A 22,593-nucleotide genomic window follows, 5' to 3' on the forward strand; every position below is an offset into this window, starting at 1 on the left:
ATTTCTAATACAATAAACATTGGTAGATAAAACCCACTTAGTCAAAAGTTCGTTGGCTCCGCAATAATTTTTAAGAGTATAAAACAGTCCTGAGACCAAAAGTTTGAGAACCAGCACACTAGGCCTGTAATCACTTTTTCAATAGTGTTCCTGATATTTGTTTTTTTTTGTTTGTTTGTTTGTTTTTTTTTGTTTGTTTTTGTTTTTTTTTTGCGATATGTGGGCCTCTCACTGTCGTGGCCTCTCCCGTTGCCGGATGCGCAAGCTCAGCGCCCATGGCTCACGGGCCCAGCCGCTCCGCGGCATGTGGGATCCTCCCGGACCGGGGCACAAACCCGTATCCCCTGCATCGGCAGGCGGACTCTCAACCACTGCGCCACCAGGGAGGCCCCTGATATTTGTACTTGGACATCCCATCAGCACCTTAACACAACTTGACTAACAGTATATTCACCAGCCCTGCTCACCCTTAAGCCATTCCTTCTCCTGACATCTCAATTTCTGGCATTGTCTTTCCCTCAGCCACCTCTAACATTTCCCCTCTGTGCATCCCCTACAATTTTTACTCAGGGGAAAAAAACTCAAGAAGCTCTGCAGAATCCATGTCTTCCTTTCCATCCCCGCTCTATCCACCTCTCATCTCCCGTCTCCATCATCCTGTCTCTGCAGTCACCAAACTACTGTGTGCTCTGCTAGCAAGCCAGTCGTCACCCCATATGGCCACGCCACCTCCCTGCTCAAACACCAGAAATAGAGCCCATTACCTTCAGGATCAAGTGCAGGGTTTTAGTCCTCCATATCTGAATGCGAGTGAAGGTTTCTAGCAGTGTCCCACTGTTCCTTTAACCAGACTTTCATTCTTCCCTTGAGGAAAGTAGGATTGGTGGCGAGGACGTAGGGTACAGGTGGAAGGTGGGTTGCTTCACTCCATATTCCAAATCGTCTGCATCCCTGCTGTAGTTCTTCCAGGACAGACCTTTACAGGTGTAACAAGTATGACAAGTATTTCCACTCACAAACTTATGTAACCACACGATTCACCCTTCCCTCTTCCTCCTCCCTAGGATTAGTTCTAAATCTCAGGGCTTATGCAATAGCCTGATATTGGTGGGGAAGGGCTAACTCTTCTTGGTTTTGGTCTGGCCTGTGCTGACCTCCGTTGTTATGTGAGGCAATAGGCTTCAGGGAGGGGGCATGGGGAGTCCCCACTATAGTTTCTAGTCCTGACTAACTGGAGAGGCCCTTCCACAGCCTTTGCTTCCAGAAAGGTCCCAGTGGTAGCCAAATGCACATAGATTGCTTCTCTCCCGGTAGCAAGTTACTGATAATTGATAAAAATGAAAGTTTATTGCACTCTTATTATGGGACAGTCTCCATACTGGAGGCTTTTAGATTTTATCTCATTTAATTGCCACAAGAGAGGAGTTTGGAGATTCTTCAGCCCTCCTGGAGGCAAACCGTGTGGCTGGCAGGGTCTTGGTGCTCTGGCCAGGTGAAAAGCCTGTGACTCTGAGGTGAAAGAGCCAAGTTCAGGAAATTGGTCCACCAGAGACCTCCTGGCTCCACATAATATCAAATGGCGAAAGCTCTCCCAGAGATCTCCATCTCAACACTAAGACCCAATTCCACTCAACGACCAGCAGGCTACAGTGCTGGACACCCTATGTCAAATAACTAGCAAGACAGGAACACAACCCCACCCATTAGCAGACAGGCTGCCTAAAATCATAATAAGGTCACAGACACCCCCAAACACATGACTGGATGTGGTCCTGCCCACCAGAAAGACAAGATCCAGCTTCATCCTCCAGAACACAGGCACCAGTCCCCTACACCAGGAAACCTACACAACACACTGAACCAACCATAGACACTGGGGGCAGACACCAAAAACAATGGGAACTATGAACCTGCAGCCTGCGAAAAGGAGACCCTAAACACAGTAAGTAAAGCAAAATGAGAAGACAGAGAAACACACAGCAGATGAAGGAGCAAGGTAAAAACCTAGAGACCAAACAAATGAAGAAGAAATAGGCAGTCTACCTGAAAAAGAATTCAGAGTAATGATAGTAAAGATGATCCAAAATCTCAGAAACAGAATGGAGAAAATACAAGAAACGTTTAACAAGGACCTAGAAAAACTAAAGAGCAAACAAACAATGATGAACAACACAATAAATGAAATTAAAAATTCTATAGAAGGAATCAAGAGCAGAATAACTGAGGCAGAAGAACGGGTAAGTGACCTGGAAGATAAAATAGTGGAAATAACTACTGCAGAGCAGAATAAAGAAAAAATGAAAAGAATTGAGGACAGTCTCAGAGACCTCTGGGAAAAAATTAAATGCACCAACATTCAAATTATAGGGGTCCCAGGAGGAGAAGAGGGACTCAGAAAATATTTGAACAGATTATAGTTGAAAACTTCCCTAATGTGGGAAAGGAAATAGTTAATCAAGTCCAGGAAGCACAGAGAGTCCCACACAGAAAAAATCCAAGGAGAAACATGCCAAGACACATATTAATCAAACTACCAAAAATTAAATATAAAGAAAAACTGTTAAAAGCAGCAAAGGAAAAACAACAACATACAAGGGACTCCCCATAAGGTTAACAGCTGATCCTTCAGCAGAAACTCTGCAAGCCAGAAGAGAGTGGCAGGACATATTTAAAGTGATGAAAGAGAAAAACCTACAACCAAGATTACTCTACCCAGCAAGAATCTCGTTCAGATTTGATGGAGAAATTAAAACCTTTACAGACAAGCAAAAGCTAAGAGAAGTCAGCACCACCAAACCAGCTTTAAAACAAATGCTAAAGGAACTTCTCTAGATAGGAAACACAAAAGAAGGGAAAGACCTACAATAACAAACCCAAAACAATTAAGAACCTGGTAATAGGAACATACATATCGATAACTACCTTAAATGTAAATGGATTAAATGCTCCACCCAAAAGACATAGACTGGCTGAATGGATACAAAAGCAAGATCCATATATATGCTGTCTACGAGAGACACACTTCAGACCTAGGGACACATACAGACTGGAAGTGATATTCCATGAAAATGGAAATCAAAAGAAAGCTGGAGTAGCAATTCTCATATCAGACAAAATTGACTTTAAAATAAAGACTATTACAAGAGTAAAAGAAGGACACTACATAATGATAAAGGGATCAATCCAAGAAGAAGATATAACAATTGTAAATATTTATGCACCCAACATAGGAGCATCTCAATACATAAGGCAAATGCTAACAGCCATAAAAGGAGAAATCGACAGTAAAACAATCATAGCAGGGGACTTTAAACTCCCCTTTCACAAATGGACAGATCACCCAAATAAGGAAACACAAGCTTTAAATGATACATTAAACAAGATGGACTTAATTAATATTTATAGGACATCTCATCCAAAAACAACAGAATACACTTTCTTCTCAAGTGCTCATGGAACATTCTCCAGGACAGATCATATCTTGGGTCACAAATCAAGCCTTGGAAAATTTAAGAAAACTGAAATTGTATCAAGTATCTTTTCCAACCACAAAACTATGAGACTAGATATCAATTACAGGAAAAAAATCTGTAAAAAAATACAAACACATGGAGGCTAAACAATACACTACTAAATAACCAAGAGATCACTGAAGAAATCAAAGGGGAAATCAAAAAATACCTAGAGACAAATGACAATGAAAATACGATGACCCAAAACCTATGGGATGCAGCAAAAGCAGTTCTAAGAGGGAAGCTGATAGGAGTACAATCCTATAACAAGAAACAAGAAACATCTCAAATAAAAAAACCTAACTTTACATCTAAAGCAATTAGAGAAAGAAGAACAAAAAAAACCCAAAGTTAGCAGAAGGAAAGAAATCATAAAGATCAGGTCAGAAATAAATGAAAAAGAAATGAAGGAACAATAGCAAAGATAAATAAAACTAAAAGCTGGGGGCATCCCTGGTGGCGCAGTGGTTGGGAGTCTGCCTGCCGATGAAGGGGACACGGGTTCGTGCCCTGGTCCAGGAAGATCCCACATGCCGCGGAGCGGCTGGGCCCGTGAGCCATGGCCGCTGAGCCTGTGCATCCAGAGCCTGTGCTCCGCAATGGGAGAAGCCGCAACAGTGAGAGGCCCGCGTATCGCAAACAAAACAAAACAAAACAAAACAAAACAAAAACTAAAAGCTGGTTCTTTGACAGGAAAAACAAAATTGATAAACCATTAGCCAGACTCATCAAGAAAAAAAGGGAAAAGACTCAAACCCATAGAATTAGAAATGAAAAAGGAGAAGTAACAACTGACACTGCAGAAATACAAAGGATCATGAGAGATTACTACAAGCAACTATATGCCAATAAAATGGACACCCTGGAAGAAATGGACAAATTCTTAGAAAAGCACAACCTTCTGAGACTGAACCAGGAAGAAATAGAAAATATAAACCTACCAATCACAAGCACTGAAATTGAGACTGTGATTAAAAATCTTCCAACAAACAAAAGCCCAGGACCAGATGGCTTCACAGGCCAATTCTGTCAAACATTTAGAGAAGAGCTAACACCCATCCTTCTCAAACTCTTCCAAAATATAGCAGAGGAACACTCCCAAACTCATTCTACAAGGGCACTGTCACCCTCACACCAAAACCAGACAAAGATGTCACAAAGAAAGAAAACTACAGGCCAATATCACTGATGAACATACATGCAAAAATACTAGCAAACAGAATGCAACAGCACATGAAAAGGATCATACACCATGATCAAGTGGGGTTTATCCCAGGAATGCAAAGATTCTTCAATATATGCAAATCAATCAATGTGATAGACCACGTTAACAAATTGAAGGAGAAAAACCATATGATCATCTCAATAGATGCAGGAAAAGCTTTCGACAAAATTCAACACCCATTTATGATAAAAACTCTCCAGAAAGTAGGCATAGAGGGAACTTACCACAACATAATGCAGACCATATATGACAAACCCACAGCCAACATCATTCTCAGTGGTGATAAACTAAAACCATTTCCTCTAAGATCAGGAACAAGATAAGGTTGTCCACTCTCACCACTATTATTCAACATAGTTTTGGAAGTTTTAGCCACAGCAATCACAGATGAAAAAGAAATAAAAGGAATCCAAACCAGAAAAGAAGAAGTAAAGCTGTCACTGTAGATGACATGATACTATACATAGAGAATCCTAAAGATGCTACCAGAAAACTTCTAGAGCTAATCAATGAATTTGGTAAAGTAGCAGGATACAAAATTAATGCACAGAAATCTCTTGCATTCCTATACACTAATGATGAAAAATCTGAAAGAGAAATTAAGGAAACACTCTCATTTACCACTGCAACACAAAGAATAAAATACCTTGGAATAAACCTACCTAAGGAGACAAAAGACCTGTGTGCAGAAAACTATGACACTGATGAAAGAAATTAAAGGTGATACAAACAGATGGAGAGATATACCATATTCTTGGATTGGAAGAATCAACATTGTGAAAATGACTCTACTACCCAAAGCAATCTACACATTCAATGCATTCCCTATCAAACTACCAATGGCATTTTGCAAAGAACTAGAACAAAAAATTTTCACAATTTGTATGGAAACACAAAAGACCCCGAATAGCCAAAGCAATCTTGAGAAAGAAAATGGAGCTGGAGGAATCAGGCTCCCTGACTTCAGACTATACTACAAAGCTACAGTAATCAAGGTAGTATGGTACTGGAACAAAAACAGAAATATAGATCAATGGAATAGGATAGAAAGCCCAGAGATAAACCCACACACCTTTGGTCACCTTATCTTTGATAAAGGAGGCAAGAATATACAATGGAGCAAAGAAAGCCTCTTCAATAAGTGGTGCTGGGAAAACTGAACAGCTACATGTAAAAGAATGAAATTAGAACACTCCCTAACACCATACACAAAAATAAGCTCAAAATGGATTAAAGACCTAAATGTAAGGCCAGACACTATAAAACTCTTAGAGAAAAACAGGCAGAACACTCTATGACATAAATCACAGCAAGATCCTTTCTGACCCATCTCCTAGAGAAATGGAAATAAAAACAAAAATAAACAAATGGGACCTAATGAAACTTAAAAGCTTTTGCACAGCAAAGGAAAACATAACCAAGACCAAAAGACAGCCTTCAGAATGGGAGAAAATATTTGCAAATGAAGCAACTGACAAAGGATTAATCTCCAAAATTTACAATTAGTGCATGCAGCTCAATATCAAAAAAAACCAAACAACCCAATCCACAAATGGGCAGAAGACCTAAATAGACATTTCTCCAAAGAAGATATACAGATTGCCAACAAACACATGAAAGGATGCTCAACAACACTAATCATTAGAGAAATGCCAGTCAAAACTACAATGAGGTATCACCTCACACCGGTTAGAATGGCCATCATCAAAAAATCTATAAACAGTAAATACTGGACAGGGTGTGGAGAAAAGGGAACCCTCTTGCACTGTTGGTGGGAACGTAAATTGATACAGCCACTGTGGAGAACAGTATGGAGGTTCCTTAATAAACTAAAACTAGAACTATCATACGACCCAGCAATCCCACTACTGGGCATATACCCTGAGAAAACCATAATTCAAAAAGAGTCATGTACCACAACGTTCATTGCAGCTCTATTTACAATACCCAGGACATGGAAGCAACCTAAGTGTCCATCGACAAATGAATGGATAAAGAAGATGTGGCACATATATACAATGGAATATTATTCAGCCATAAAAAGAAACGAAATTGAGTTATTTGTAGTGAGGTGGATGGACCTAGAGTCTGTCATACAGAGTGAAGTAAGTCAGAAAGAGAAAAACAAATACCATATGCTAACATATATATATGGATTCTAAAAAAAAAAAAAAGTTCTGACGAACCAATAAAGACGCAGACGTAGAGAATGGACTTGAGGACATGGGGAGGGGGAAGGGGAAGCTGTGACAAAGTGAGAGTGGCATGGACAAATATACACTACCAAACGTAAAAATAGCTAGCTAGTGGGAAGCAGCTGCATAGCACAGGGAGATCAGCTCGGTGCCTTGTGACCACCTAGAGGGGTGGGATAGGGAGGGTGGGAGGGAGACGCAAGAGGGAGGAGATATGGGGATATATGTATATGTATAGTTGATTCACTTTGTTATAAAGCAGAAAGTAACACACCATTGTAAACCAGCTATACTCCAATAAAGATGTTAAAAAAAATTGTCACAAGAATCCTATAAGTATTACTATTGTCTCCCCTTTATAGATAGGCTCTGAGGAAAAAAACAGTTTGCCTAAATTAATGGCTAAGTAGCAGAGCTGTTGGATCTTACCCACAGATCTGTTTGAGTACGGTGTTCATGCTCTTAGCCACTCACGGTAAAACACTTCCTCCTCTGGAAGGCTCCGGAAACCTTCCTACTCTCCACTTTGCTTCAATGACTCTTGAGTCCTGGTGCTAGATGAGGATTAAAATTAAGTAGTTGTGCTCTGCTATACTGCAGTCAACTGTTTATTCTATAAGCCAGGGTAGAGAGGGGAACCAGACTGAGACCCTGCCCTCCAGAAGCTCACACCAAGCTGTGCCGAGTGGTTTGCTGTAAATGCTTCTTTTGCCTAAGACAAGTCCGTGTGTCCAATGTGTTACCAAGTCCAAGCTCGCTCTGTTTGCCGCACTACAGGCCAATAAGTTGGGAGACGAGGTGTTGAGGCAAGGAATAGCGAAGCCGGCAGACTGAGAAGATGGTAGATTAGCATACCCAAATAACCGTCTTATTGGGGTCTGGATGCCAGTTTCTTTTATGCAACAAAGAGGGAGAGGAGGTGAGGAAGTAGAAAGGCCATTTGTCTTGCAAAATCTCCTTGCTCAGCTGCATGGGGAGGGGGATGTGTTAATTTCTTTTCTGCAGCCATTCACAGGTGGGCAGGGTCAGAATGTCTCTCTATGAGCTGAACAAAGGCCTTTTAGTTTAACAGTCAGGCAGAGGGGCAGGGTTCCCTGTGGCAGGCCATTATGTATGCTTACAGCTATAGACAGTGATTATAATAATAACAAAAGCACCGAAAAGCAAAGGTTAAAGTAAAAGATGCAGAAGAAACATGGAGTCAGAATTTGCTCTTCCCTGTTACAAATGCACAGTGAGGCCAAACATACCAAAACATGTGGCGCAGAGAAAGGTTCATTGCAGGGCCAAGCAAGGAGAACTAGTAGCTTGTACTCAAAAGACCTCAACTCCCCAGTGGCTTTTAAGGAAAGGTTTTTATAGGCAAAATTTGGGGTGAGTGCTGCAGGGTGTGTGACTTCCTTCTGACTGGTTGGTGGTGAGGTAACAGGGTGGTGCCCCAGGAATCTTGTGCTCAGCTTACAGTTTTCATGCTCCACCTGGGTGGGGGCCTTAGTTCCTGCAGAAGAACTCAAAGATACTGTTATTTATAGTCTTTGAGGAGGAACCAGGACCCTGCCCCAAGGCTGCACTATTGTTTCTTGACTGCTTTTCCTTTGTTTCTGCATTCCCTCCCTTCCCTAATTAGTAACTGTTTGAATCTGCCCTTCGGAACTCAGGGAAGGTCTAGGAGGCTGAAGCCTTTTCCCTATAAACAAGAAACACGGAAAGGCTTTTATACCCTGGAGGGTTCCATAGGGTCCTTCTCAGTTTCATTTCAGGACTGCCAGGGTGGATGCTGTCCTACTGTTGAAAAAAACACCACCACCATTGTTGCTTAAGGCCACCACACCTCTCAGTTAGGCCCACTAAGAAAAAGGAAAAGGGCTGTGTTGACTCTGACATGAGGTCTTTGAGGAGTCCCTGAGCCTTCTCCAGAGCCATTGTTCTGCAGAGGGAACCTCAGTTGGGCAAAGGTACAGAGAGGCAGAAACAGAGATTGGAAGAGGGAAGGTAGCAAGAGGTGGGGGGAGAGGGAGCAGAGTGCCAGTCACAGACAAGATGCCTGACGTTCCTGAGGAAAGCTCTCCAAGATGCTGCTTCACAAAGACTTGCTCTGTGCTGAAAATGTCATCCACCTGGGAGTCCTGTCTCTTGCCATTCTGTGCCAGCTTCACCCAAAGGTCACCTATTGTCAGATGGAGCCCAGGTGGAAAGTGAAGTGAGGGGGAGTCCAGTAGGCTGATTTCATTCTGGTTTTTCTGGTTTCTGTTTTTATTTTTAATTTTTTTAATTGAAGTATAGTTGATTTACAGTGTTTCAGGTGTGCAGCATAAGTGATTCAGTTACACATACATACATATACATATGTTAATGCAATTTTGTGTGCCAGATGCACGGTGAGGCCAAACAAACTGAAACGGCGGAGTTTGGAGCAGAGAAAGGTTTATTGGTTTTAAAGGTTTATTGCAAGGTCATGCAAGGAGACGAGGAGGCTCATGCCCTGAAAAGCCTCAAGCTCTCCGAAGGGTTTCGGCAAAGCATTTTTAAAGGCCAGGAGAGTGGGGGTGGCAGGGTATGTGATCAGCTTGCACACAATTCTCTGATTGGCTGATGGTGTGGCAGCAGGGTGGTGTCACAGGGGTTAACGTTATCAGTCCTTAGGCTCCAGGAGGCCTGGAGCTGTTTGCTCACATTCATCAAGTAGTTCTTCCACTTGGTAGGGGTGGGGGGTGACTCACAGCTGCAAAACAACTCAGGAAGTTTGCATCAAATACTATCATCTAGGTACTTCAGAGAGGAGCTAAAGCAGAGGGGATGGGGGAAGGTCTGTCCCAGGAAGGCCCCATAGGGTCCTGCTCCATTACATATGTGTGTGTGTGTGTGTGTGTGTGTATACACACACACACACACATATACACACATACACACACATATATACACATATACACACATGTATACACACATACACACACATAAACACATATACATATATACACATACACATATATACACACATACACACATATACACACGTGTATACATATATACACACATGTATACACATATGCGTACACATATATACCCATATATATCCATACACACATATATACACACATACACACACATATACACATATACACACATACACACATATGTACACACATATACACACATACACACACATATATACACAGCCTATACATATATACACACATATACATATATACACACATATATGTACACATATATACACACATATACATATATACACACATATACATATATACACATACATATACACACATATTCATACATACACATATATACACATTCATACACACATATATACACGCAAATACACATATATACGCACATATACGCACATGTACACATATGTACACATATGCACACATATACACCCACATATATATATATACTTTTTCATATTCTTTTCCATTATAGGTTATTACAAGATATTGAGTAGAGTTCCCTGTGCTACACAGTAGGTCCTTGTTGTTTATCTATTTTATATATAGTAGTGTGTGTATGTTAATCCCAAATTCCTAATTTATCCTTCCCCCCTCTTTCTCCTTTGGTAACCATAAATTTGTTTTCTATGTCTGTGAGTCTTTTTCTGTCTTATACATAAGTTCATTTTTACCATTTCTTTAGATTACACATATAAGTGATATGATATGTCTTTCTCTAACTTAACTTCACTTAGTATGATACTCTCTAGGTAGTAGCTGGTTTCTCTTTAAGTAAATGAGTAGGGGTAGAGCTCCATCTGGTTTCCAAATGGCAGTGAAATGTACCCTGTCATCCCTAAGTGATAGCTGATTTTAATATAAACAGGATAGTTCCACATTTTCCAAAGGCAATGGTGACCCAGGGAAGCAAAGGTGGATACTCAGGTACCTGGAGAGGGCTGGAGAAAGTACCCTAAGAGACCAACAACCTGGTAGCCAAGGCTTAAGGATCCACACTGATCTGTGTGGCAGCAGAAAAGATTCTCTCAAATAATTGCAAACATTTGTATCACTTGGGACTCTTGGGTTGCAAACAACAGAAAGGAACTCTGGGTAACTGAAGACACAAAGAAGAGTGTTGAAAGACTGTGAGTAGCCCAGAGAATGAGGAAAAGGCCTCAGCAGGGGCAGAACTAGGGCAGCTCCAGAATCCAGGAAGCAGGAAGTAATGAGCAACCCTGTCCTTGGGGATGAAACTGTTTTGCCATTTTGGGTCCTTGTGTCATGAGGCCCAAGATCTAACTTCCACAGGACAAGAGTCCCCATTTGTTTAGTTTGGTTAGGAGTGGGGCACCTTGAGGGACAGCCCCACCAAGCCTGCGTGCCGTGGGTGGGGGCAGTGTCTGCATGGGAAATAGATGGAGACACGGAGGCTGCACAAGTGATGCCCCCATGTGTATTTACTCACCTGGGTTTTCCCTAGGGATGTGCAGGTAGGCTCTCACTGGAGTGAGTTTTAATGCAGCACTGGTCATTAGAATTGAGACTGGAAATAGTAGAAACAGCAATAGAGAAAGTACTGCAGGAGGGAGTACAGGAGAAACGGGTGTCAGTATCAGAAAGCGCATCCTTCAGAGATGTGTGTGAGGAGGGGAGGGACAATCACTTCTCTTCCTGTTCACTGCTCTTCAGAGCTGCCACGTGCAATTTGGGAAAAACGCCCCAATTAGCCGTGCGCAAGGGAAGGTACCAGTGCTTTTACACAGGTAAAAAACAAATATGGAAGAAAGAAAAGGAAAAAATTTGCAAATTTTGAGCCAAAGCATAAGGGCTAGCCTATGTTTGTGTGTCTAAAGAAAAAAGAAATAAATGTCTTCAGTCAACATAGTCCCTCTTTATTCTTGTGCATATTTTTAAAAGTACACATTTCCATCTACGAAGAAAATGAAATTAAAGCTTCTAATAAATAGTTATTCAGAGAGATAGATCATATTAGAGATCAAATGTTTAGAAAAATCACATAAACACACACACATACCTATAATGAATTAAAAGTCAGGAAGGGGACTTCCCTGGTGGCGCAGTGGTTAAGAATCCGCCTGCCAATGCAGGGGACACGGGTTGGAGCCCTGGGCCGGGAATAGATCTCACATATTGCAGAGCAACTAAGCCCGTGTGCCACTACTACTGAGCCTGTGCTCTAGAGTCCCCGAGCCACAACTACTGAGCCTGCATACCACAACTACTGAAGCCCGCGTGCCTAGAGCCCGTGCTCTGCAACAAGAGAAGCCACCCAATGAGAAGCCAGCGGACCACAACGAAGTGTAGTCCCTGCTCACCACAACTAGAGAAAAGCCCGTGCGCAGCAACAAAGACCCAACGCAGCCAAAAATATAAATTAAAAAAAAAAAGAAAGAAAGAAAAAAGATGTGGTTGCAGAATTTTAAGAACAGAAATCAAGTCAGTGATGTTGGTACTCATAAGTGGGAAAGTTATAAAGGAGAGCTATTTTGTGAGAAAGGATAACATTCATCTTCTTTCATGTTGAATTTCACTGATGGTTAGACTTCCAGTTGGCAGTTTTTCATTTATTAGAGAATTTGTTTACAGTCACTTCATTGTCGCGGACTCTCAACCACTGCGCCACCAGGGAAGCCCACGGGGCCTGGATTTGATCCCTGGTCAGGGAACTAGATCCCGCATGCATGTTGCAACTAAGAGTTTGCATGCCACAACTAAGGAGCCCGCCTGCCACAATTAAGACCCGATGCAACCAAATAAATAAATAATTTTAAAAATAAAATAAGTCAGGAAGAAAATGAATTACATAGATATTCACAGGAAATGAGACAGATGGTTGCAGTGTTGAGAGAGAGAGAGAGAGAGAGAGAAACAGAGAGACAAGCCTAGAAGACTAAAAGGGCTGAACTGAGAGGACACATGAAATCAAGACCAAATGTCTACAGAGCAACAGAGACAAATATGTCCTGGAATAGAAGAAGGCTGAGCAGCCTCTCTCTCGATTCATTCACTCAACAAATAGGTACTGAGCTCCAGCTGTGTTCAGGATGCTAAGCCATGTCTTGAGGAGATATCACCACTGACTCAAGGAATCTACATTTACTACCACCTTACCCTCTCCGACTGAAATTCTTCCTTAAAGACCTAGTGACAAAAATAGGGCAATATGATGGTCACCAAGTTTTATAATTTTGTTTCTGTTTAGCTACTTGAATCCATCATTTGAAAAAAGAAACACAAAAACTGGAAATACAGTATGGAACTTCAAATCAAATTTCATATTGATTTTCAAAACTTTTTCTAATTAAAAAAAAACTTTTGGGGCTTCCCTGGTGGCGCAGTGCTTGAGAGTCCGCCTGCCGATGCAGGAGACGCGGGTTCGTGCCCCGTTTCGGGAGGATCCCGCGTGCCGCGGAGCGGCTGGGCCCGTGAGCCATGGCCGCTGGGCCTGCGCGTCCGGAGCCTGTGCTCCGCAAATGGGAGAGGAAGCTTACCAACTCATTTTAATATTCTCTCAAAAGCAAAGATAGAATCTGTATTTAAAAGGTCATGCCTCTATCATGATAATAAAATGGTTTTTTAAAAAAAGTTATTTAACATATTACTCTACTCAGTTGGAAAAATATAGCAAAACATGAAGCAGGTTCAGAGTTGAGAAAGATCTAGGTTAGTCTTGTGGGTTGTTTTTGGAGAGAAGAAATAGGGTAAGACATTTTTTGGATTTTGTCCAGGTCAGATCCAGTTCAAACTTCAAAGAGAGAATAATATTGTTATTTGAGTTCAGTTTCAATTCAAATTAAAATACCAGTTTCCTACTTTGGGTTTAGTTCAACTCTCTGCTGAGAGTTGAGAATGTCATTTAGTGGAAGAAAAGATGCCAGCGTAATTATTTTTTAACTCATTTTGTTACCCCCTACTCCACTGTAAACTGAGCGTAGCCGACGGCTTTCAGATCCATAGAGCACGGTGGAAATCCTCCAGGGCACAGAATTCCTTGGGCCCTAGGATCCACGTGGCCAGAAAGCCTTTTTGAGCTTGCACCCTATTCTGAGGAGAAGCAGGAGGGATGCCAGGGTCTGATAGGGCCCTTATATGTGGGTTGACCATGGGTGAAAAGGCTAAGGATAGTGGGAGGTAGGCTCTGGGGAAGCTGACACTTGGCATCTAGAAACAAGGCAGAGGTATGCAGTGGACTCCATCCTACACCAGGAGAAAGGTCAAGACAGGTGTGAAGATACCTGTTTTCTCCTCTTCATCCATTCCTAGAGACCCTGACAAAGAAACTGTGTCCAGAGGGAAGAGCAAAGAATAGGGGAAGGTGATGACTCAAAAGAGTGACACAAAAAGGACAGTCATGAGAAATACTTGCTCTTTTCTCTTCCTTCCCTGGTCCCACGTGCTAATACGTCCATCAGAACCTTGCTGAGAGAGGACTGGCCTGGCGCCGCTACCCCACTGTTTCTGCCATCAACACCTACACCCACCCGTCTCCACCCAGCCCTGGTCACCTTGCTTTCTTATGGAGGAAGCCCAAACACTGCTCAAAATGACAACAACCTGAGCCCCTTCTCCACCCCATCTCCACCTTTAAAAAAGCAGCTTCAGAGACTTCATGGGAAAGTCTTTAAGCAAAACTGGTAAAGGGATTTACAAAGCCCTCTTTTAAATCTACATCCTGCTACACCTGGGTGTCTGGTGCCCATGCCCTGTTTATAATACTTTGAGGGATAACAACAACAACAAAAACAACGACAGCAAAACCCCAAAACTGTTGCTCAGGCGCTGAGATGATTAAATGAGATGACATACTGAAAAGTGCCTTAAAAAAAACAAAAATCACTGTAGAAATGCAAGTCCATTTTAAATATTCTGGGCTCCTTACTGGCTTCTAACAGCTTAGAATTATAAATATAATTAATATATATCCCATGGTTAAGTTTTTAAACTATTTATTAACCGTTGTAATCACACTATTACTATTATTACCACTACTAGTCGCATTTATTAAACAGGCACTTTGCGTAACACTTACACACATCATTTCAATGAATCCTCCCAAGAATCCTAGGAAGTCACTGTCCCCAGTTACAGAGAAGGAACTGAGAGGCTCAATATGTATTTAATAGTCCATTCTTTTATCCACTGATTTACAATGGCACCTTTAACATAAAGTGAATTACGGTATACACATGACTCTGTTTTAACTCTCTATTCTGCTCCACTGATGTGTTCAACTATTTCTGCCTCAATACCAAAGCCTTTCATTATGGCTTCATTTACTCTATATTTTCCTATTTGATATCATTACACTTTTTTTTTCAAAAAAAATCTTTTAAAAAAATAGATTTTTGGAAATTCCCTGGCACTCCAGTGGTTAGGACTTGGCGCTTTCACTACTGTGGCCTGAGTTTAATCCCTGGTTGGGGAAATAAGACCTGCAAGCCTCATGGTGCAGCCAAAAAACCCCAAAAAACAAAAGATTTTCCTCACACAAGGCCTATATCTTCATTTTATATCATTTGTTGTTTAGGGAATATACACAGGAGGGTGTATATTACAAAAGACACAGGAGGGTAAACAGCGGGTAAGTGTCTCTCCACTACATCCCATCATTCAATTCTCTGTCAAGAAGGAACTGCTGTTACCCGTTTGTTATTGCCCTTCTAGAAATAGCCCATACACATGAACTCTAAAATAAGTTTATCAAGTTCTGCCAAAAATATTCAATTAACATTTCCATTAGAATTGAATTGAGTTTATAGATTAATCTGAGGGAAACTTGACATCTATACAATAACAAATCTCATTCAGCAGCTAGAATGCCTTTCCATTCTTTTGGTCTTTTTGTATGTCCTTCAGTAAACTTTTACGATTTTATTCATATTTTACATATTTCTGATAATATTTTTGCCTAAGTATTTTAGTATTTTTGTGTGTATGGCAATAATAAATAGAATCCTGGTGTGTTGCTTTTGTATCCTTCTTATTAGTCTCATAATATCTGATTTGACTATCTTGCATTTTCTATATAGACAGTGATATTGTTTACAAATAGTGACAGTTGAATCCTTCTTTTCAGGTTTTTAAAAAATTAAAGTATAGTTGATTTCTAATATCACGTTAGTTTCATGTGTACAGCACAGCGATTCATTTATACACACATACGTGAAAAAAAAAATATATATATATTCCTTTTCAGATTTCCCTTACAGGTTATTACAAAATATTGAGTATACTTCCCTGTACTCTACAGGAGGCCCTTGTTGGTTATCTATTTTATATATAGTAGTGTGTATATGTTAACACCAACTCCTAGTTTATCCCTCCCCTGCCCCCCCTTTCCCTTTGGTAACCATAAGTTTGTTATTTATTTATTTACTTTTTAATAAATTTATTTATTTTTATTTTTGGCTGCGTTGGGTCTTCATTGCTGCGCGTGGGCTTTCTCTAGTTGCGGCGAGTGGGGGCTACTCTTTGTTGCGGTGCACAGGCTTCTCATTGCGGTGGCTTCTCTTGCTGCGGAGCACGGGCTCTAGGCACGCAGGCTTCAGCAGTTGTGGCGCGCGGGCTTAGTTGCTCTGCGGCATGTGGAATCTTCCTGGACCAGGGATCAAACCCTGTCCCCTGTATTGGCAGGCGGATTCTTAACCACTGTGCCACTATGGAAGTCCCATAAGTTTGTTACTGATGTCTGTGAGTCTCCTGTTTTGGAAACAAGCTCATTTGCTTTTTTTTTTTTTAAGATTCCACATATAAGCAATATAATATGATATTTGTCTTTGGCATACTTCACTTAGTGTGATAATTTCCCTTCAGTCTTTTTACTACTTTTCCTGTACTAATTTTATTGATTTGGTAAGATTTTTAGTAGATTCCAGTGAATAGTAGCAGAGGTAGAAAATAATACCATCGTTTTCCTGGCTTTGTGGGAATATTACTTTTGCAACCCTAAGTATCTTGTTTGTTGTGTGGTCCCAGTAGTTTCCATCTACTCCATCTACTGAGAGGTTTTTTGCTTTTTGTTTTTAAGTATTTATTTATTTAGGCCACACCGCACAGCATGTGGGATCTTAATTCCCCAATCAGGGATAGAACCTGCATCCCCTGCAGTGGAAGTGCAGAGTCCTAACCACTGAACTCCTTACTGAGAGTTTTTAATAGCAATAGGTATCGAATTTAATGAAAAGTTTTTTGACATCTCTGAGATACTCAAATGATTTTCCTCCTTTAATCTATTAATGTACTGCATTATATTCACAGAGTTCCTGACGTTGAACCACTTTTGCATCCCTAAAATTGAACTACTTTGGTCATAGTGCTTAAGTAAAAAATTACTTAAAAAATTTTTTTTCTTTTTTTTTAGTATTTTTGCATCTATGTTCCTTAAATGAGAATAGGACCTTAATTTTTGAAGACCCTTGAATGCCAGGCTAAGGAGTCTGGATTTCTTTGCTGGGAACAATGAAGATTTGATTAATATTTTTACCACCTTTGAACATCTTACTGTGACCAGCCCAGTGATAAGAATTTATCTTCGGTTAATCATCTGGGTCTCTGCTCTCTATTGCTGAATGCTTGTGACTTTGTCTTTTTCCAGACAGCATTGTTTAGTGACTATAGTGGAGACATGGCTGCAAAATCTTTCCTTTTCTCTTGTATTGCAAGGGATGGATTCTATACTGACTTGTAAGCATTTTAACTGGAAAGCAATCTATTTTAGGCAACTATTGTTTCTTCCATGCTTTCATGCCACATGTTTTTGCACAAAAGTGTTTTGCCAAGAAGGAGCTTGGAGCTATGTGGGTGACAACTCTTTTGGGAAAGGAGATGATTCCCCAAGGCCCCTTCAATGGATTGTTACAGGAGTAGCGCAATACATGAGCGTGGGCAGGGTGACCATATGTGTTAGTTTCTCCAGGACTGTCCAAATTTTAGGTATCCTGTTCCATTGTCAGACTATGTGTCATGTCCTTTGTTTTTCTAAAACTAAGGTCACTGTAGGCATAGGAAGACCAGCTAAAATGCATCAAGTGTGCCAGAAAGCCTAAGATATGCCAAAGAATTTAAATCCTCAAAAAACCTTGGTGGGTAACATGTTTGTTGGCCCTGTGGACTCCTGAAAATAATCCTCCAGTAGTCATGGTGTCAGAGGCCACACAATGCCTTTAAGATGACACTAGAGGGCTCCCCTGGTGGCGCAGTGGTTGAGAGTCCGCCTGCCGATGGCAGGGGATGTGGGTTCGTGCTCCGGTCCCGGAAGATCCCACATGCCGCAGAGCGGCTGGGCCTGTGAGCCATGGCCGCTGAGCCTGTGCGTCTGGAGCCTGTGCTCTGCAACGGGAGGGGCCACAACAGTGAGAGGCCCGCGTATCGAAAAAAAAAAAGATGACACTAGAAAAAAAAAGAGGGGAAAAAAAATAAATAAAAGATGACACTAGACATGATGGCGGAGACAGCAGCAGATGTTCAGAGAACTTGTCTGACTCCCAGCTATCATCTTGGGTTCCTGGTTCCTGGAATTTGAGATTTTAGTTCTACTTGGGAATGGGGCTTGATACCTGTGGCTGACTGCTGGTTGTCCTTCTATCCAGTCTCCCATTCTTTCCACAATAACAGGGCTTAGCTGAGTACATGGCTGCCCAGGCAAAGACTACATTTCTTAGTCTGCCTTGCAGCTAAGTTCCTCCCAGGAGCCTGTGAGCAGAAGTTATGTGTGCCACTTACAGATCTTTCCTATAAAACAGTTAGTTACAAAAGATGGGTGCAAGATCTAAATAGACATTTCTCCAAAGAAGACATACAGATGGCCAAGAGGTACATGAAAAGATGTTCAACATCACTAATTATTAGAGAAATGCAAATCAAAACTACAATGAGGTATCATCTCACACAGGTCAGAATGGCCATCATCAAAAAATCTACAAACAGGACTTCCCTGGTGGCGCAGTGGTTAAGAATCTGCGTGCCAAGGCAGGGGACACGGGTTCAATCCCTGGTCTGGGAACATCCCACATGCTGCAGAGCTATTAAGCCTGTGTGCCACAACTACTGAGCCTGTGCTCTAGGGCCTGCGAGCCACAACTACTGAACCTGTGTGCCACAACTACTGAAGCCCACATGCCTAGAGCTCGTGCTCCGTAACAAGAGAAGCCACCACAATAAGCCCGCGCACCACAATGAAGAGTAGCCCCCACTCGCTGCAACTAGAGAAAGCCCATGCACAGCAACGAAGACGCAACACAGCCAAAAATAAATAAATAAATAAATAAATTTTTAAAAATCTACAAACAATAAATGCTGGAGAGGGTGTGGAGAAAAGGGAACCCTCCTATACTGGTGGTGGGAATGTAAATTGGTACAGCCACTATGGAGAACAGTATACAGGTGCCTTAAGAAAGTAAAAATAGAGCTGCCATATGATACAGCAATGCCACTCCTGGACACATATCAGGAAAAAGAACCCATAATTTGAAAAGATACACGTACCCCAATGTTCATCGCAGCACTATGTACAATATCCAGGACGTGGAAGCAATCTACGTGTCCATCGACTGAGGAATGGATAAAGAAGATGTGGTACATATATACAATGGAATATTACTCAGCCATAAAAAAGAATGAAATAATGCCATTTGCAGTGACATGGATGGACCTAGAGATTGTCATACTGAGTGAAGTAAGTCAGACAGAGAAAGGCAAATATCATATGATATCACTTATATGTGGAATCTAAAGAAATGGTACAAATGAACCTATTTACAAAACAGAAATAGAGTCACAGATACAGAACAAACAAACTTAAGGTGACCAAGGGGGAAAGGGGAGGGGAGGGATAAACTGGGAGATTGGGATTGACAAATACACACTAATATATATAAAATAGATAACTAATAAGGACCTGCTGTATAACACAGGGAATACTCAATACTCTGTAATGACCTATATGGAAAAAGAATCTAAAAAAGAGTGGATATATGTATATTTATAACTGATTCACTTTGCTGTACAGCAGAAACTAACACAACGTGGTAAATCAACTCTACTCCAATAAAAATTAATTAAAAAATAAAAACAAGCAAACAAACAAAAACGCAATTAGTTACACACTCCCGATGGTACATTTTCTACTTCTGCAGAGGTAGAAGCTAGAGATGGAAAAGGCCACAGATCACACATCTGTCCCTCACTCTCCTGTCATAAAGGTACTAAGTTATATATCTCTTTAGGGCTTGCTTAACTATAGAGGACAGTCAAGCTTTGGCAGCTGAGGGACTGGGGCCAAGCATTTTAACCTCTTCCTATTTTTAGGGATATGCCAGTTGTGTGCATCCTGGTGGGGGACAGGCCCCACTTCCCACTGAGGAAGCCCTAAAGGCCTGTTACTCGCACATGAGAGAGACCAAAGCTTAGCCCACAGATGCCCCTGCCAGCTCTGATGTAGGAGGTCTGGGGACACAGGGCAGTTTAATATCAGTTGGAGGGATGGATAATAACTGTACAGTAGTTAAACATGTATTAGTTCAAAACACAAAGAAAGACTGAGAAATTAAGTAGCATCGTATAGCAGATACAATCAGACATACTGAAATAAAGTTCAGGGGGAAAAATTTAAATTATAAACACAAGGGAGAATTCTAATATCAAGCTAAATAGATTATTACAAAACATTTTAAGAATTCCAGCAGGCCTCCTGCTTCTCTGCGAGGCAGATTAAACAACACATTTTTCACTTTAATTATAGCAAGAAAACCTAAATGTTGGTTAAAGCTCGGAGAGTAGACTCCCTGGGTTGGGCACAGTGGCAAAAACCTCCAAGGAGAAATTACATTCAGAGGCACAAGCTGAAAAATATAAATAAATGAAATAAATTTACAAATCAATGAAAAAAATGAACTTCAAAAAAATAAATGTTTTTTTCAACAAATGGTGTGGAACAATTGGACATCCACATGCAAAAAAGTGAATCTAGACACAGACCTTACACCCTTCACAAAAATTGGATCATAGACCTCATTGTAGAGGGTAAAACTGTAAAACTCCTAGAAGGTAACGTAAGAGAAAACCTAGATGATTTGGGGTATGGTGATGTCTTTTTCAGATACAGCACCAAAGGCATAATTCATGAAATAAATAATTGATAAGCTGGATTTCATTACAATTAAAAGCAGAGGATTTTTTCAGACAGTAAGATTATTCTATGTAGTGGTGGATACATGTCTTGATACATTTGTCCAAGCTCATAGAATGCTAAACACCAAGAATGAACCCTCCATTTGCAGCAACATGGATGGACCTAGAGATTGTCATACTGAGTGAAGTAAGTCAGACAGAGAAAGACAAATATACGATATCGCTTACATGTGGAATCTAAAAAAAGGGTACAAATGAACTTATTTACAAAACAAGTGGAGTCACAGATGTAGAAAACAAACTTATGGTTACCAGGGGGTAAGGGGAGGACGGATAAATTGAGAGACTGGGACTGATATATACACACTACTATATACAAAATAGATAAGTAATAAGGACCTACTGTATAGCACAGGGAACTCTACTCAATACTCTGTAATGGTCTATATGGGAAAGCAATCTAAAAAAGAGTGGATATATGTATATGTATAACTGATTCACTTTGCTGTACACCTGAAATTAACACAGCATTGCAAATCAACTATACTCCAATAAAAATTTAAAAAAAAGAAAAAGAAAAAGAATGAACCCTAAGGTAAACTACGGACTTTGGGTGATTATGACGTATCACTGTAGGTTCATCAGTTGTAACAAATGTGCCACTCTAGTGGGGGATGTCGGTAAAGGGGGAGGCTGTGCATGGGGGCGGGGGAGGGAGTATATGGGAAATGTCTGTACCTTCCTTTCATTTTTGCTGTGAACCTAAAACTGCTTTAAAAAAAACAAAACAAAAAAAACCCCCAAAACACTATTTTTAAAAAAGGATTGTAAAGAGCTAAAATGACTAAGACCAGGCATTCTTAGAAAGTTCATTTAGCAGAAAGGGCAGGAGACTGGGACCCAATTAGTACTGTGCTCTCCAGGCCCGCAAACCCATCAGAGAGTCTTTGTAGCACTTAGCAATACCTGTAGTTTTCTTATTTATTTGTTCCCATTTAGTCTCTGTCTCACACACTGTGGAGACAGGGACTCCGGCTGCTTTTCACTGTAGGAACCCAGCACCTTAGAACAGTATCTTAGGCACACAGGCCAGATGCTCAACAAACATACATTTGCCGTGGGCTGGTCTCCTTCCCCCTTTCTCTGGGACACACCAGAATCTAAGCTCTCCTCACTTCCCCGCCAACTTTCTCACCTCCTTCCCTCCAAGCTGAGGAGTCCTCACCAGATCTGAGAAGGCTGGGAGGGGTGTTGGGGAGCCTTGCCCTATGTCATTGCCAAAGATTCTCCAGGATCTGGCTTTGCGAGAGTGTTTCCTTTCCCCAGCCGGCCCAGATTATTGAAGCTGGAAGGCTGTAAAAGACCTCTTTCCCTCTAAGCCCCTGCCTTCCCAAGGATGGCCAGGCTGAGCAGCCCCAGCCAGTAAAAAGTTCATCTGAGCCACAGAGGCAAGCCACATACATGGATAATTTTCAATTTTCTAATAGCCTCATTAAAAAATATAAAAAGAACAGGTGAAATTAATTTTACTATCAAATTTTACTTAACCCAATATATCC

Source organism: Lipotes vexillifer, unplaced genomic scaffold (assembly GCF_000442215.2).
Source record: "Lipotes vexillifer unplaced genomic scaffold, Lipotes_vexillifer_v1.1 scaffold10, whole genome shotgun sequence".
In the NCBI taxonomy this organism is placed as follows: Eukaryota; Metazoa; Chordata; class Mammalia; order Artiodactyla; family Lipotidae; genus Lipotes; species Lipotes vexillifer.